This window comes from Peromyscus eremicus, chromosome 23 (assembly GCF_949786415.1).
Source record: "Peromyscus eremicus chromosome 23, PerEre_H2_v1, whole genome shotgun sequence".
In the NCBI taxonomy this organism is placed as follows: Eukaryota; Metazoa; Chordata; class Mammalia; order Rodentia; family Cricetidae; genus Peromyscus; species Peromyscus eremicus.
In genome coordinates, this window is record NC_081438.1 from 1,018,124 (window position 1) to 1,035,083 (window position 16,960).

At 46.1% G+C, this 16,960-nt stretch overlaps 1 protein-coding gene across 5 annotated transcripts in view; it reads left to right on the top strand.

Annotated features, from left to right (window-relative positions):
• Ttc28 (tetratricopeptide repeat domain 28) overlaps nucleotides 1-16,960 on the top strand; it is a 184,204-nt gene that overhangs the window by 71,241 nt on the left and 96,003 nt on the right. The window lies entirely within an intron of this gene.

Genomic DNA, 16,960 nt, shown 5'->3' on the forward strand with positions numbered 1-16,960 from the left:
AATATTGATAGCTTTCATGTAAATGCAACATCATTTTGTGGAAGACCTGTAAGGAAGATGTATTTGCAGTAGGTTTGGTGTTTGGTGACAGTCAGGACAATTCAATGTGACTGGTAGAAACCTGTGAGTAACTGGATAGCAGGCACTTTGGCAAAGTCTCTGGACTCCGTGTCCAAACACGGCAGCCACACAGTGACAGAAGACACAGGGGTGTTTGGAAGTGTAAGTCTGCTTCATTGCTGAGCCAGAACCTTCTGGCCATTGGTGAGCTCTGGAGGATTGGATGGGGAGAGGATTGAAAGCGACCTCACTGGTGTTGGCCTGGGCTTCAGATACCACTGGCAGCGACTGTAGTGAGTCCTTTTCTTACGTGAACTGCCACACAGCTGACTCCATATCCCACCGGCGCCATATTAGCACCTCCCTTCCCTCCACCTCCGCTGCTTTAACCACAGTCTTTGTAAAACCCACACTGTGGCCTTTGGCATAAAGGCCTGCGGGTCCTTAGGTGGCTCTGAAGATGACCGTGAGGCCAGAATGGGAGTCTAGGCTTGCAGGACTCTTCAGCCGTTTGACACAAGGTGTAGCTAGAGTTTTCCTGCCTGGCCCACAGTCAGGACAAATCTCTCTCACCTGCCAGTCCCACAACCGCTCAGACCCAACCAAGTAAGCATAGAGACTTATATTGGTTACAAACTGTATGGCCGTGGCAGGCTTCTTGCTAACTGTTCTTACAGCTTAAATTAATTCATTTCCATAAATCTATACCTTGCCACATGGGTCATGGCTTACCAGGATCTTCACATGCGGCTTGTCATGGTGGCGGCTGGCAGTGTCTCTCTGACTCAGCCTTCCACTTCCCAGCTTTATTCTCCTCCTTGTCCCGCCTACACTTCCTGCCTAGCCAATGGCCAATCAGTGTTTTATTTATTGACTAATTAGCAACACATTTGCCATACAGAACATCCCACAGCAACGAGGACATGATGTCATCTACTAAATCTACACTTGAGAACTGTACCATTGAGTTGCACACACTCCAGTCCTGTATTTTAGTCGGGGCTGCATTCATGGTTGTCCTTGGCTGCATGTGGCCCATGGGTCTCGGTTCATCATAGTTGTCCTTGGCTGCATGTGGTCTGTGGGGCCCAGGTTCACCATGTCTGGAAGAACCAAAGTAATAAGTTCCCGGCTGTCTGTATTCATTCTATCAATTACTGGTGTTTATTGGCTCCTTACTCTGTGATTAATCCTGTGTCATTTATTTAAGGGATGTCAACACCTCAAAAGCCTTGTGCCTTTGAAGAGCTAATAATAGAATAAGTTGGGAAAACATCACACACAGAGAACAACAGGGGTTTATCTGCTTGTTGTTTTAGCTCTGCCTCTTTTCATATTTTCAGTAGTTCCTCTAGAGAGTACATCATGCATTCTCCTCGTTAGTGAATGGGGAGCATATGCTGTACCCCTTCCTCACAGGTAGATGTTTTTCTAGATCATTCAGAAATGTATTGATTTTCTTGATTTGTTTTTAAGAAGACCCAATCTTTGCTCTGTTAGTGCTTTGGCTGTGTATGTTTGCTATTCCATTTGTTTCTGCTGGTGTCTTGTGTAATTTTATCTCCTCTCCTCCGAGTCCTTGTTTTAGCTGCCGAATGTCAAACCTTAGCCCACGATTGTGCCCCTTCTTTTCAGTACAGCTGTGTAAAGGTCTTACATTTCCTCTGAACAGTGCTTCACCCACCACATAATTTCTGTATTATCTTTTCACCTTCATTGAACTTAAATCATTTTATAAGATCATTTATTATTTTTATCTGGTCCATTTGTTTAATTTTAAGCTACTTGGAGTCTGGGGTAGGGCTTAGTGGTAGAATATTTGCCCATGGTTCAATTTCTAACACTATACAGAAAAAAAATCAACAATCAAAACACTGGGCTGGGGAGATGGCTCCGTGGATGAGTGTTTGCTGCAAGCCTGAGGACTTGGGTTTTGACATTGTCATGCAAGCCTGTAACTAGAGCTAGGAGGAAGGGTATGGGAAGATAGGCAGGTCTGGGGGCTGGATGGACTCAGAGTCCTACTTATGAATGACTGAACTGGGGGCGGGCATGTCTGATAGACACCTGGATTGGCCTCTGAAGGGCAATAAGAGGTGACAGGAGACTTTGTGCATTCTTGTGTATACACGATGTGCATGCATGTTTGTGTGTGGATGCACATGTGTACAGAGGCCAGAAGCTGACATGGGTGTCCTAAATCGCTATCTGTCGTTTATAGGTTGGTGCAGGGTCTCTCACTGAACCCAGAGCTCACTGATCTGATTTGGCTCCTCCAGCTAGCCCCCTTGCCCTAGGGCTTCCCTGTCTCTGCCTCCCAAGCACGGAGATTATAGGCAGGCTGCCACGAGTACCTAGAGTTCACCTGGGCACTGGGGATCCAAACGCAAGTCCTCACACTTGTGCTGTAAACACTGCCCACTGAGCTCTTCCAGCCCTGACTTAGTGAATTTTAATATATGCAGGGACTAGATTTTTCAAACCTATGAAGAGAAAGAAAATAAAAAACAGGAAGAGAACCATGGTCCAAGCCTCCTAAGTACAAGGCAGAATAAATGGGTCAAGAGAAATATTTGAAAAAGTAATGGGTAAAAATTACATACATTTGATGGAAGTTAGATAAAATGACACATACATATATACATAGAAGATAGATGATAGACACACACACACATGAAGAGAGAGATAATATGATGAAGATTCAAAAAAATGAAAGGAAGAAAATTCAAATATAAGTCATATCTGAGCATGTTATAATCCAAATGCTTCAACTGACATAGGAAATCTCAGAAGCAATCAAGGAAAATAAAAAAGGCATATATGCTAAGTCTTTACCAGAAACAAATGGGGTCAGAAACACTGGGGAGACACTGTAGCCTAGACTGGTTTGAAACTCACTATGTGGACCAGACTGGCCGCAAACTCATAGAGATCCACCTGCCACTGTCTCTGCTTCTCAAATGCTGGCCTTAAAAGTGTGCTAAAAGAAAGATTAAAATGTTCCATCAAACCTAGAATGCTGTATCCAGAAAAACTATTCTTCAAGAATGAAGGCAAAATGTGTGCCTGTAATCCCAGGAGGCCACGGCTCACCCGGGACTTCGAGCAAGTCCTTGTCTCAAAGTAAGCCAAACAGACAAAAAGACAGAGGGAGAGAAACAAATTAAAAGGAATGAAGGCACACGCAGTGTGTTTTAGGTGGGCCACACGAGGAGTTCATTACTGGCAGAGAACCGTGAGAAATGTTGAATGAAGTCCTTTGGACAGACGGAAAATGATACCATATGGAGACTCAGGTATTTAGGAGAGGAAGAGGGTACCAGAAATGGTAAATACATGGATAAACAAAACATTGTTTTCCTCTTAAGTAATTAAAACGACTGTTTAAAACGAAAATAGAATACTGTATTTAAAACAAGGAGGTAAAGTAAGGCGTGTGGCAGCTGCAGCATCAGTGCAGCAGGTGCAGCAGATGCATTTGCAAGGCTGCCAGGCTCTTAGATCTCCCAGGAAACACTCCAGTGTTAGCTCAAAGTAGACTCCAAACTGTGAAGAACACCTGATATCTTCAGAGCAACTTCTAAGAGAAACAAAAAGGTACAGCTACCAAGCAAGCAAGCGGAGGAGGAGAACAAGAGGACACTGTAGGGTGGCAACCCCAAATCGATGAGGATTGATTCCGTTAAATCTTAAAGAAAAGGCCACAGAAGGGGGCTGGAGAGCTGGCTCCATGGTTAGGAGACCTTCTGCTCCTGCAGAGGACCTGGGTTCAATTCCTAGCACCCACAAGGTGGCTCACAATGGTCTGAAACTCCAGTTCCAGGGTATCTGACACCCTCTTCTGGCTTTATGGGTACTAGGCACACACACAATGCACACACATGCATACAGACAAAACACTCAAACATATTAAATAAAACTTAAAAAAAAAAAAAACAAAAAACAGGACTCAGAAAACTCTGGGTTGTCTGTTTTTTTTTTGTTTTTTTTTTTTCCCAGAGCTGAGGACCAAACCCAGGGCCTTGTGCTTGCTAGGCAAGCACTCTACCACTGAGCTAAATCCCCAACCCGTGTTGTCTGTTCTTAACAAACATACGTAAATAATTAAATATGAACCACAGAAACACTATAGGAAGGTGGGGGTGAGCATATCAGTATCAGATAATGTAGACTTTAAGAGAAAGGTATATCACCAATGATTTAAAAAAAATTAGTGTCCAAAAATCCCCGCAGTTTGTGTCCCGTCAGCTCACAGGGAAATTGTGCATACTACAAATCACAGCCACACAAGCGTTCCGGGCACCGCTCACATGACTGTGGCCAGTTTGTAGTCATTATATCAAAACAAGTAAAGGCAACTCAAGAAAAGAGGAGGGATGGTTTATGTTCAGGAAAGTGCAGATTATTTCATTTTAGAATTAAACTGATTTGCTGAGGCGGGGGTGGGGATGGGGTGGGGGCGGGGGCGGGGTGGGGAGGGGCGGGGCCGGGAGCGGGGTGGGGGAGGGGCGGGGCCGGGGGCGGGGTGGGGGAGGCATAGGAGAGAATGAACAAATGAATTGTCAGTGAGTGTTAGCCTGTGAGAGAGGCTCGGAATACAGTGGCTCATAGAGTTAAAGGAAGAAACACACCCACCCCCAGCGACAGGCAGAGGTTTCTTCTAAATGGGCATTTTCTCTATTTCCCTATTCCCCCCCCCACCCCAAGACAGACAGGGTTTCTCTGTGTAGCCCTGGCTGTCCTAGAACTAGCTTTGGAGACCAGGCTGGCCTCGAACTAAGATCCACCTGCCTCTGCCTCCCAAGTGTAAATGGGCATTCTTAACAGTTGATAAATGTGTATATTTAAAAAAAAAATTTTTTCAGAAGACACAGATGAGCTGAACATAGTGCCAGCTGCTTGGGCTGGGGACAGTCTCAGAGTGTTATTCCTTTGGAAGCCCTGTAGTCTCTGACCACAGGAAATTAGTGAGACCTAAATTTAATGACAGTACAGTGTCTCGGGAACTCCTCAAGTTACGAATTGTTATGTGTCTGCAAACACTCCTGTTTGGGGTGTTTGCCTGTATGTGCCTATGAAACCAGAGGACACTGGTGTAGTTCCCTTAAGACAGGGTCTCTCACTGAGTCTAGAACCTGACATCCCATGTCTGGCTGGTGACAGCCATACTTATAATGATTATGGTGAAGGGTTCCGATTAAGTTCTGCTCACAGGACAGAGGATGGCTGAGTTCCCAGCATGGAACTGTTAGGTTTTTTCCTCACTGGGTCTGTGGACAGCACCAACTCTCTTGAGCAGTGGCAAATGGCACCAGTTAGAAAGGCTCATCAGCCATGGTATCCACTTGTTACTGAACCTTGCTCATGTAGATGCAGTTGACCACACGACCCAAAGTCCCCAAGATGAAGTGCTCTGGCAGCAGAACCACCTGATGCCTCCCCAGATGACAGGTGGGCATCATGCCCCCATGGGCAATCAATCCAACTGTGCCCGGAAACCTGGACCCTCTCTCGGGCAAACCCAATTGTTTTCTGCAGAAGTGAACTTCAAGACACATATTGCAATTTTTAGCTTTAGAATTTTCATTTGGTTCTTTTCATTAACCTTTCAGTTTTTAGCACTAAGATTTTATGTGTTTGTGGTAATATTTTTCCCTTTATGTAGCCTAGTCTAGATATGGCTTGTGCTTTTAAAGCCTTGACAGCTAAATCCATGTGAGCCATCTAGGGGTTAGACCCTTTTGTGGTTTTTCAGTTGGGTGGATATCCTCATGCTGTGAGATTTAAAGTGTGTCATTCACTGGCTTTAGTGTGGTCAGGGTTGTTTGCTGGTTGATTGTTGTTTTTCTTATCACCACACTCTGTGCGGTAACATGGGAGTCTGTCTCACATTGTGAGAGATGTGCAGACACTGCCTTCTGGTGCCTCTGTCTTGATAACATCCGGATGCTGCTGCTGCTTTCCCAGGCAGTTGACTTGACTGAATTCAGCCTCTTGGTGAATGGCAGAGGAACCCTTTCTTTGCAACTTTTAATTTAGAGGCTGTCTTAGTTAGAGATTCATGCTGTGGTAAACACCATGACCAAATGCAGCTTGGGGAGGAAGGGGTTTATCTCATCTTACAGCCTGTGGCCCATCAACCAGGGAAGTCAAGGCAGGAACCTGGAGGCAGGAACTGAAGCAGAGGCCATGGAGGAGTGCGGCTCACTGGCTTGCTCCTGCTCACCAGCACCTTCTGGTGCGCCCCTCCCCACTCCTGTGTGGGTTCAGCGAAAAGCTGCTGCCCCACTGCTGAAGCCCCCACTTACTTTTAACCTCAGCAGTTCGACTTTTGCCCCTCCCCAGAGATCATCAGGGATCCTCTCAGGGGGGACTGAGAGGCCTTTTGAGGTTCCAGATTTGCGTCACACCACAGCCACTGAAGTCCCCCTACCCTGTTCTGTGTAGGACACTGTCCTTTCTTCCTGGCTGTTCTTTGTGCAGATTGATGATTTTTTTTTAAGTTACAACTGTGGTGTACGCTTTTCTGAAAACAGTTCTTACAAAGTGAATGAGTTGCAAAAGGACACCTGCCTCCTCATGTAACTTCTCTGCCCCACACCCAGAGTTAGCTACAGTTAGTGGTTTGGTAGAACCTTCCAGACCTTTTACCATATGCACAGACTCATATCTGTGGATGCAGGCTCGGTGGCTGCAGCCTGTTCCGTGTGTGGAGTGGAGTCATGACACACTCCCCAGAGCCTGCCTCTCTTACCAGCCTCCATCTCAGTCTTGGAGGTGCCCTAACCTCCAGGCGGGAGTTGTTGTGTTTTGTTGCTTCTGATCTTTGTCTATCACTCCCAGCCTTTGACCCCTGCTTCCTGCACACTGCTTCCAACTCTATTCTTTCTCACCTCCCTCCTGTTTCCTGTGTCCGGGTGCCTAGTGAGTCCGTCTCACACCAGTGTTCAGTATGACTGAATCCAAACATGAAATTTGGCTTCCCAACACTGGCCATTGGGTTTTGCTGAACTGTTGAGGACAGCCCTGTCTTGTGCCTGTGTACCTGAGGCTGATGTCACTGAATGCTGTAAACTTGGAGATTCAACAATGCAGATATATTCTCTCACAGCCCCATTATTGCTAAGAGGCTAAAATAAGCTTCACTGGCTAAAGTCCTTTGCAGGTGGCCTGGGGAAATCTGTTTCTTTGCCTTTCCCTCCTTCTGTGGGCCACTTCCTGCCCCAGGCCACCATCTTCCTCTAGTAGGGACAGCTGGGCCTTTGTCAGGCCTGCCTAGCAGATCAGAGTAAGCATTCCCACCCCGAAGGAAGGTTTCCAGGGAAGGGTCATGGGGACACTGCTCAGCCTACCACGCCATCCTGACAGCACACGGATATTAGTTTCTCCCCATTTTCCTTTGCTTCAGCTGACTGCCACTCTAAGCTGCCCAGTGTGTTGTAAGAACCCACCAGCCAAGCTCCTCCGTCTGCGTCATCCATGTCCCTCTACCGCTACAGCAGTGTTAGGCTTATTTTATTTTATTATTTTATGCACATTGGTGTGAGGGTGTCAGATCCCCTGGAACTGGAGTCACAGACAGTTGTGAACTGCCACATGGGTGCTGAGATGTGAACCCAGGTCCTCTGGAAGGGCAGCCAGTGCTCTTAACCGCTAAGCCATCTCTCCAACCCCTAGGCTTACCTTCTTAAAGCTCCACTTGTTGGCTGCGGTGTCCTGTGTCCCAACAATAGTCAGTTGATGGGTAATGTCTTTATGCTGTGAATATGTGTTCCTATGATTGGTTGATAAATAAAGCTGTTTGGCCAATGGTGAGGCAGAATAAGGTTAGGCAGGACATTCTAACTAGAGAGAGAGGAAGGAGAAAGAGAACAGAGGAGATGCTGCCAGCTGCCGCCAGGAGAAGCAAGATGTAAAGATACTGGTAAGCCACAAGCCACATGACAAAGCATAGATTTATAGAAATGGGTTAATTTAAGATATAAGAGCTAGCTAGCAAGAAGTCTGCCACAGCCATAGTTTAAAAATAATATAAGACTGTGTGTGTTTACTTGGGTCTGAGTGGCTACGGACTGGACGGGACACAGGAAAACCTTCAGCTACAGTCAGTCATTACTGTGCATCAAAGCTGTCCTGATGATGGACACATCCAGTCTTCTATCTGTATTCCTGCCACTTCTCCTGAGCACTCTGTACCTACTGTGTGGTTTCTGACCTCACCATTTTCCACCTTGGCCATGCTTTCCTGCTTTTATGTTCTTCCTGCAGCCGTTTCCTCCTTCTTGTCTGCAGTTTACCCATCACTTCAGCATTACCCGAAATTCCATTCACCACTTGTAGCCTCTCTTTATAGTATTGAAACATGTGTCTCTTTCTCTGTTCTATTCCAATGTAATCACTGTTGTGTGTGCACTTGTATAGGGATAGTCACCTCTGAGGCACTGGAGTTCACGCCTCCTGCTTTGTCGTCTCTGTCAATATCCACAGAGTGGATTCTCTGTGCATTTGGCTAATGTCTCAGTTAGGGTTTCTACCTTGACCACAGCAACTCTTATAAAGGAAAATATTTAATTGGGGTGGCTGGCTTACAGGTCAGAGGTTCAGTCCATTATCATCATGATGAAACATGGCAACATTCAGGCAGACATGGTGCTGGAGAGGTAGCTGAGAGTTCTACATCTTGCACAGGCAACAGGAAGTGATATGTCTCACTGGGTGTGGCTTGAGCATAGCTGAGACCTCAAAGCCCGCCTCCACAGTGACACACTTCCTCCAACAAGACCACACCTATTCCAACTAGGCCACACCTCCTAATAGTGCCACTCCCTTCGGGCCATTTTCTTTTAAACCACCACAGCTAAGAACAAGCAATTAAGAGTTAGTCACAAAGTGGTGTGCCAGAGTGACTAGCAGAATAGAGATGCCTTTGGAAAGAAACCGGAGGAGGGGAGGGGTTGGGGAAAGCTCACGTGAGTTCAGTGTTCTACACTCCCAGTAGTGACCTCTCCCACTTTAATTGGTGAATAGAACTACAAGGGAGTATCAAGGTGACATCTTACAGGACAGGAAGGAAAGGCAGCCAGGGAGACCGAGTCATGACCACAGGAGTGGGGGGCAGGTGGAGCTCTTCTTCAGAGAGAAGAAAGCTTCAGGATGTGGTGGGTATAATGTTTATATCAAAGAAGCCAAGGAAAGTGAGCTCATGGAGCCCTTCCATCGCGGATGCTTCCTGTGTCTGTGAGGGATGTAGTAAAGCTTGTGGAGCGCTGCAGAGAAGGTGAGGTTGCCCTGATACCTATCACCTACTTTCACTTGATGGAGCTGATGGTAACTTTTGGGATTCTTGTAAACAGCAGAGTAGCCTGGAGCTGTCTGAGTAACTTCCTCCTGTGAATGGGTTCTGATGGAAACGACCTTGGGAATGGGCACCTTTTCAGGCTTTATGCTCCAAATACCTGTACATACAGGACATTGTTTCTGTCACCGTGAGGGTTTTGGTGGCTCTAATTTACGTACTTGGAAGTCAAACCTCTGATGGTCTGTGGAATAGGTTGCTAGACTGATGTTCCAATTAATGTTCTCCAGCTCCAGCTGTCACAGATCTTCTCACTGACTGGGAAACCAGGCAGAGTTGCCCCTTCTCAGTTGGGATAAAGTGTAATTAGGAAAGTACTAAGGGAAACAATGACTCTATCTCTCCCATCCCCTGCCCGCCCCCATCCCACTCCCATTCTACCCCCACAGCCCCGCCCCCATCCACACCTGCACTCTACCCCACCCCACCTCCAGCCCCAGCCCTATCCTCTGATCCATCCATCGCCATCTCTGTCATGAGGGCGACAACTTAATTTGCTACACACCCGTGACACAGATGCAAAGTTGGACCATTTGGAAGCCGCTGACCACACATGTCAGTCTCAGCCTAGCTGTCACCAGTGTTGGGTCTAAAATGAGAGATGGAAAGTGTGTTCCAACAAGGCCGGAGGTCTGCCAACCATCCAGAAATCTGTCTAGAAAATAACTGTTCTTTCTTATTTAAAGACATCTTTTGTCTAGGAAGGAGTTTATTTGGGGAATGAAAGGCACTAAGATTAGTGTTCACTAATTCGTTTGCTCCTTAGTAAAGCATGCTTTGCCACACAAGTTCTGTTGAGCATTAGTTACAGGGTGGGTCCTGCACTCTGTAAAGTAAGTAAAAACAGTGAGGTTCCTCCCCAAGGTGCATGTACAAAGCTGCTCTGGGCCACATGCCCATGTTCATTGTCATTGTCTGTCTTTCCTGCAAACAGGACATTGAGAATACAAACTGGTGTAAAATGTGACACTTTTAATTCCTTGATTCTCAGAGACTTGTAGCATACAGGGCTCATAAGGTCTCAGAAGCCAATGCCCCTACCCTGGGGTTGATAATCTTTTCTGGGAGTCGTGTTAGCAAGTGTGCACATGGGGGAGGGATGCGCACTGTTCCTCAGCAACAACAAAGGATGGCAACCAAAGCTGTGGCTGTCTGCCACGCTAGTTCTGGAGTCTAAGCAAAGTCACCTAAATGGCGCTTAAAAGATCACATTTGAAAAATTAATCCTGGCAGTCTGAACCAGAAAATTCTGAATTCCCAAGATCTCTTGGGATACTGTTAGGTATTATCTACATAACACACATGTACACTATACTACCGTATACTATACTATGCATACACTTAGCTGTCTGCGATTTCTGAATAGATCCATGAAGTAAATAATTACTATGAACATGTGCAACTTGGTATTCTAAGAATCTTATAAATTATTTTGTAGGAAAAAAAATGTTCCACCCAGCAGTGGTGGCGCACACCTTTAATCCCAGCACTTGGGAGGCAGAGGCAGGCAGATCTCTGAGTTCAAGGCCAGCCTGGTCTACAGAGTGAGTTCCAGTCAGGGCTACACAGAGAAACCCTGTCTCAAAAAACAAACAAAAAGGAAAAAATGTTGCTAATAATTATTCTCTTTCATTCTTTTTACATTTCAATTTGTATGTTGGGTTCTCTTCAAGAGGAAAGGGGTCTGACTTTATAGGAATGATCATAGACAGTAATGAATCTAGACAGTTAAGTGTTTTTCTCTAGAAATCCTCAGAATGACAGATGGGGCCATATTCAAAGCAACTTCTCTCCTCTCACAGCTTGTGAGACCTCACTGGAAGTTCTTCACATGGCAGCATTTAACAGTATCCCAAGGGTAAGGGGCATTTGTGACTCTGCTAAGGTTATAGGGCAAAGGTCAGAATTGCTTAAGACTTTAGGTCTTCCATCCATCAGACTTTCCACCCCAGCAGGAGCCCCACTGGTTGAAGACTGCAGCCACAGACCTGCTACCCCCACCAGCCTACAAATGAGTGAGTTAGGGTATAGACCAGCCTGGAGCGATGGCTCTGCTCTGCCCAAGTCCAAGGCAGCAAGCGTTGCCACAGAACTGAAGCCGTTGTAAATGTCTCCTGCCCTGCAGGAGGGGCTCAGGACGCCTTGTGCTGGGCCAGGCCTTTCAGAGGATCCGTCAGTCCTCACCACACAGCCATAGGAGCAGAGAGGAGAAGGTGCCAGTGAGCCGTCCAGAATCAGGCTCCAGAGGCAGAACCTGCAGAGGGCTCTGCACTGTGATGCAGACACCACGACCTTCTGTGTGGATCCAGATGTGTGAGAAGAGACAAGACTGGGCAGGTTATCCAAGCCTGATGATGGCCCTGATGTAGGAGGCCACCATATACCTCTGGTTCTTACCTGAAGATGGAAAGAAAAAATGTAAATATAAAAGAATAAATACCCCCTAAGCCCTAAGACAGATTTTTTTTCTAGACATCTAAGAGAAGGAACAAGACTTCCCCTTCCCAGTTAAAAGAAGAAATGAGAACCAGAGAGATCTCCACAGCAGAGTTTTTGGATGGTGCACCAGAGGACTTGTGGAGGATGTTCCAAGTCCAAAACACGCACTGTGCTCTGTACCCCAAGCCTATCAGTGTCTGATAAATAGTAATATTCGCTTGCACCTTTGGGTCAACATTTGTCCCCTGCTTGTCCAGACGCCGCTGCTTGAAAGGCACAGTGCTTTTCTGGCAGATATGGTGTATGCAACCCCAGCAGAGGTGGGTGGGGCAGCGTGTGTCCCGTAGAGTGTGCTCTGGACCTGCAGGACACTGCACAACTGCTGTTGGAATAATGAATAGGTGCCTGCTGCCAGGTCCCGGAGTTGTGTCTCCAGCAGGCAGAGCCTAGCAGTAAATTAGCTTACGTTTCAGCCTGGCAGTTGGCACTTGGTTCATTTGTAGATGCTAATTGTAATCTGATGTTATCAGCAGCAGGTAATTGAAATGGGCTTGATGAATTACTTAATTTCTTTTAATAGCTGAGTCTTCAAGAACTGAATAAAGAAGATAAGGTGATCGGGAGGAAAACACAACAGCTCTATCTTTCTAATTAGTGCTTGGAGGTTTTCCTCTTCTTTACACAAATGATTATGAACATGTGAGGTTGAATAAGTCTGTGAGTCAGAAGCCCCCATGGGGGCATTTCCCATTAGGTGGCCCTGTCCCCAGCACTGAGAACTCTTCATCTGGGACTTGAGAAAGGAGCCCTGAAGGGACTACAGAGGGCATTGATTTCTGAGTTTGTTTCTCAGAGTCGGGTGAGCAGGTCTGCCCCGTTGGCTCTCGCCCTTCCTTCAGCCCCTCCTGTGTGTCCCTTTTCTGAGCACCTGCTGCCTGGCAGAGCACTGAGCTGGAGTTCTGTGGTGGTGTTAGCATAGGCTCCTGCCGCCCTCAGCTGGCACCTGCGCCTCCCACACCTGGCAGTCTGAGTGTCTGCAGCAACACCCTCATAGCCAGCCCTGGCCAACAACGGCAAAGGCAGATGTGGCCATGGGACCTGCCATCTGTTCTGGGTTTTACCTGCTGGACCCATGCCATGTGACTGCCGGAGCTCAGGAGGCAAGGGTGGAGGGCTTTCTTCCAGAATCTTGGGGTTCTGTTTTTGTATCTTTGGTACATTTTTTCAAGACCCAGTGGTTTGGCGTGACTTTGGAAGAGTTTGCTTTTGGCTGGTTGCTTTGTTTTTCCTCTTTGAGAAAACTGAAGTAACAGCAAAAGCATATAAGATTGTGTCTTTTCCATACGACAAGATGACGTTTGGAGATGATGTAGTGAGTGATTGCCTGGACTGCCTCTCAGGGTCCTTTGATGTAACACTGTGAAAACTGCTAAGGTTAGAGAGAAGATCTCATGGTTCTCAGCCACTGATGCGATTGTGGCAATACCCTTTGTGTAAATAAAATACACACTGAGAACCCAACAATGTTCTTTTTTAAAGATTATTTTCGTGTATTTACTTGTTTGTTTTGCATGTGTGAGGGTGGGCCATGACCCACATGTGGAGGTCAGAGGACGCTCATGGGAATCTTTTCTTTCCTTCCTGTGTGGGTTGCAGTGATTGAGAGTGAGCTCAGTCGTCAAGCTTGGGACCCGGGGCCTCTGCCTGCTGAGCTGCCAGGCCCACTTGTCCCATCGGAGCTGTCCTGATGTAAAATGTTTAGAGCTGTATGTGTAGGATTTTATGTCTTTCTGACTGTATTTAATACTTTTCTTTTTGTTTTCTTTATTTAACCTTTTATCTATAAATACCAGCTATATATATGTATGTGGAACAATGTGACACTTAAGCTGTGTGTATATTGTAGATTAATAACAACTCACTTTTGCAGTGAGAATGGTCAAAATTTGACATATATAAATATAATTATTAACTATGGTAACTATGCCATGTTATAAAATATCAGAACTTACTCTTACCTAATGAAGCTTGTTACACTGTGACCAATATCTCTTCTTTCCCGCCTCCAGCCCCTGACTCACCTTTCTTCTCTCAGCTTCTGGAAGTCCAACTTTACCAGCTCCTACATCTAAGTGCAGTACATAGTATTCGTCTTCTGGGCCTGGGCAGTTGTACCGACTAGTGTCTTCTAGGTTTGTCTATATGGTCTCCGATGACAGGATTCCTTCTTCTGTGAGGCTGTGTTGTATCCCAATGTGTCTCTATTCTTATTGTCTTTAACCATCCATTGATGCTCATGGGTGCTTGCATATATTAGCTATCACACATAATGCTGAAGTACAAAAGGGACATCTTTGACACACCTATCCCACTTGGTTTTTGTTACCCAGATCTGACTTGTGATTATTACCTATCAGCCCCTGTCTCTTACATACCTCTATCTAGCCTGTCCTGAGAATGGGATCAGATTTCATCAGGGGACAGCCTAGAGATCACAGAAGTCATCTTGGGATCCCCACCCCTTTCCCTCACATCCTAGATCAAGCAGTTCATAAGTCTCGAGACTTCCCCTCCCAAAGCCAGGTTGAATGTGTGCTCACAGCTGTGGCTCAGTGCTGCCCACCTGGGTCACTTGCAACAGCTTCTCCTCACTAGTCCCTCAGCTTCTCTTTCAATTCATATGCCACATGGTTTCCATGGCAGCTCTATAGAAACTCCCAGCTGCTCAATCTCATCATACTGATCTATGCGCAGAACCCTGCTTCTGGTCCCTGCTGCCCTAAGGAGGAAAGCCCTAGTCCCTCACCTACCATTTTCATTTTTTCAGCAGTCCCCATCATCCCAGAGTACCTCTCAAGTGTCTTCCACGTGTGGGAAAAACAGGCGTCTAAATTCAGCAAGCATTTCACAGAGTGCCCTTCACGTACAGAGGGACGCACACTGACCTCTCCTCTAAGGTGCCGGCCTCAGTTGCCTCACTGACCTCATTCTCTGCCACTCGTCCACACTCAGGTCACTTCCTCACACCGCCTCTTCCTCCCCAGACGCCATTCTTCCTCGTGGAGCTTCAGCCCTTCCTTATTCTTTGTGTGTTACTCTGCAGCTGTAAAAGGCTGGTTTAGAAGTCTCAGTGTTCATCTCCAGTTCCCGGACATTCTGCACGTGGTACTCATTAAGTATTACACTTCTTTACCAGCTAGATCATGCATTCTAAGGCTGGCACTATGTGTCTTAAGCTTGTTGGTGTCTTTTTCACCTAGTGGCTAATGCTTGGTCCCAAGTGAGTATGGATGATAGTTTGCCTGCTGTTCCCATCATAGAATACCACAGATGATGTAAATTATAAACTATAGACATTTACTTGGCTCACCTTTGTGGAGGTTGGGAGTCTAAAATCAAGGGCTAAATGTGATGAGGACCTCCTTGGCTGTGTCCTAAGGTGTCGAGACAGAGTATGGGAGGACCAGTCAAGAGAAGAGCACATTGCACCCCACTTCCTAACACACCCATGAACTAATCTGTTCGAAGATCTCGTCCCTAAGGCCCTCACAGTGGCAGATAAACATCAATGTGTGTTTAGAAGACAGCGAAGCCACGGAAGTGTCTATTTGTCTTAATGGGGAGAAGTAATGGGAGCCAAGCATGCTGGGAAATGCCAGGCATTAACCAGTCCCAAGCACAAAACTTCCTTTCCTCTTTCTTGTTCACGGCACTCAACCCTGTGCCTTATTCTCCAGTTTAGCATCCTGTCTTTCCTGCTGTGGGTCCCAGAGCCTGAGAGCCTCATTCTGGGCAATAGCAGTAATTCAGACACTTGGTTGTATGCCTCGACCCCGACATTGGTGTAAATATCTCTCACATTCTCTCCAGCGGCGAAACGTTCAAATTCCACGATTCTTTCCATGGAGAGAAAATGCATATGAAGCTGAACATGATTCCTAAGTTTTTGTTAAATTTTAAAGTGTGTGTGTGTGTGTGTGTGTGTGTGTGTGTGTGTGTGTGCGTGGGTATATGCATGTGGGTGCAGGTAAGTACAGGTACCTCCTAAGGTCGGAGATATCAGGTCCCCTGGAGCTGGAGTTAACAGACTGTTGTAGGTGCTAGGAACCAAACTTGGGTCTTCTTCAAGAGCTGAACACACTCTTAACATTGGAACCATCTCTCCAGCCCAACTTTTTATTTATTTCAGACTTTTATTTGTGTGTATGTTTACTGCGTTGAGTGTATATGGTGCATGTGATATATTATGAATATGTAATATATTATGTGTTGCGTACGTGTAGTATACTGTATGGTGTACATGGGCATATACATGTTCATGTCCAGATCCACACAGAGGCCAGCGGAGGGTGTCAAGATGCCCTGTTATCTCCTCGAGATGGGGTGTCACTGAGCCTGGATTGAGGTTGGTGGCCAGATGTGTGCAACCATGCTGAATGTTTTTTCAAGACAGGGTTTTTCTGTGTAGCCCTGGCTGTCCTAGAACTTGCTCTATAGACCAGGTTGGCCTTGAACTCACAGAGATCTGTCTGCCTCTGCCTCCTGAGACTGGGATTAAAGGCATGCGCCACCATCTCCTGGATGATTTTTTTTTCATATGGGTGCTGGGGATTTGAACTCAGGCCCTCATGCTCGCACAAGAAGTGTTTTTACCTGCTGAGCATCTACTCAACCTAAGACTTCTGAAATGAACCAGGAATATGATGAGCTTGAGAAACAGTTAAACCATCAGGCAGCAATTGGGTTTTTATTGTACCATTTTAATTTTATTTCTTTCAGTTAGTAGTACTAAATTAAGCAGATTTTTCTCCTCCCCTTACACAATCCCTTGCCCTACAGCTGTATAAGACAGTCTGATTAGCAGGCTAACTAAATAATATATTAACCTTCTGGATCTTGATCCAAGGAGTTCTCAAGCATACTACAATGGGGCCTTTGTGCGAGTTTGAAGAGCGCTAATATTTATGACTTCTGGACAGGAAAATCACTAGGATGGCGCACTGTTTCAAGTACATGAACTTAATGGTCTGTTCTCTCCTGTGTTTAACATCCAGGAATGTTAAATCTTAGGAATCCGGTGCTGGCTCTGCTCTTTGAGGTATTCAA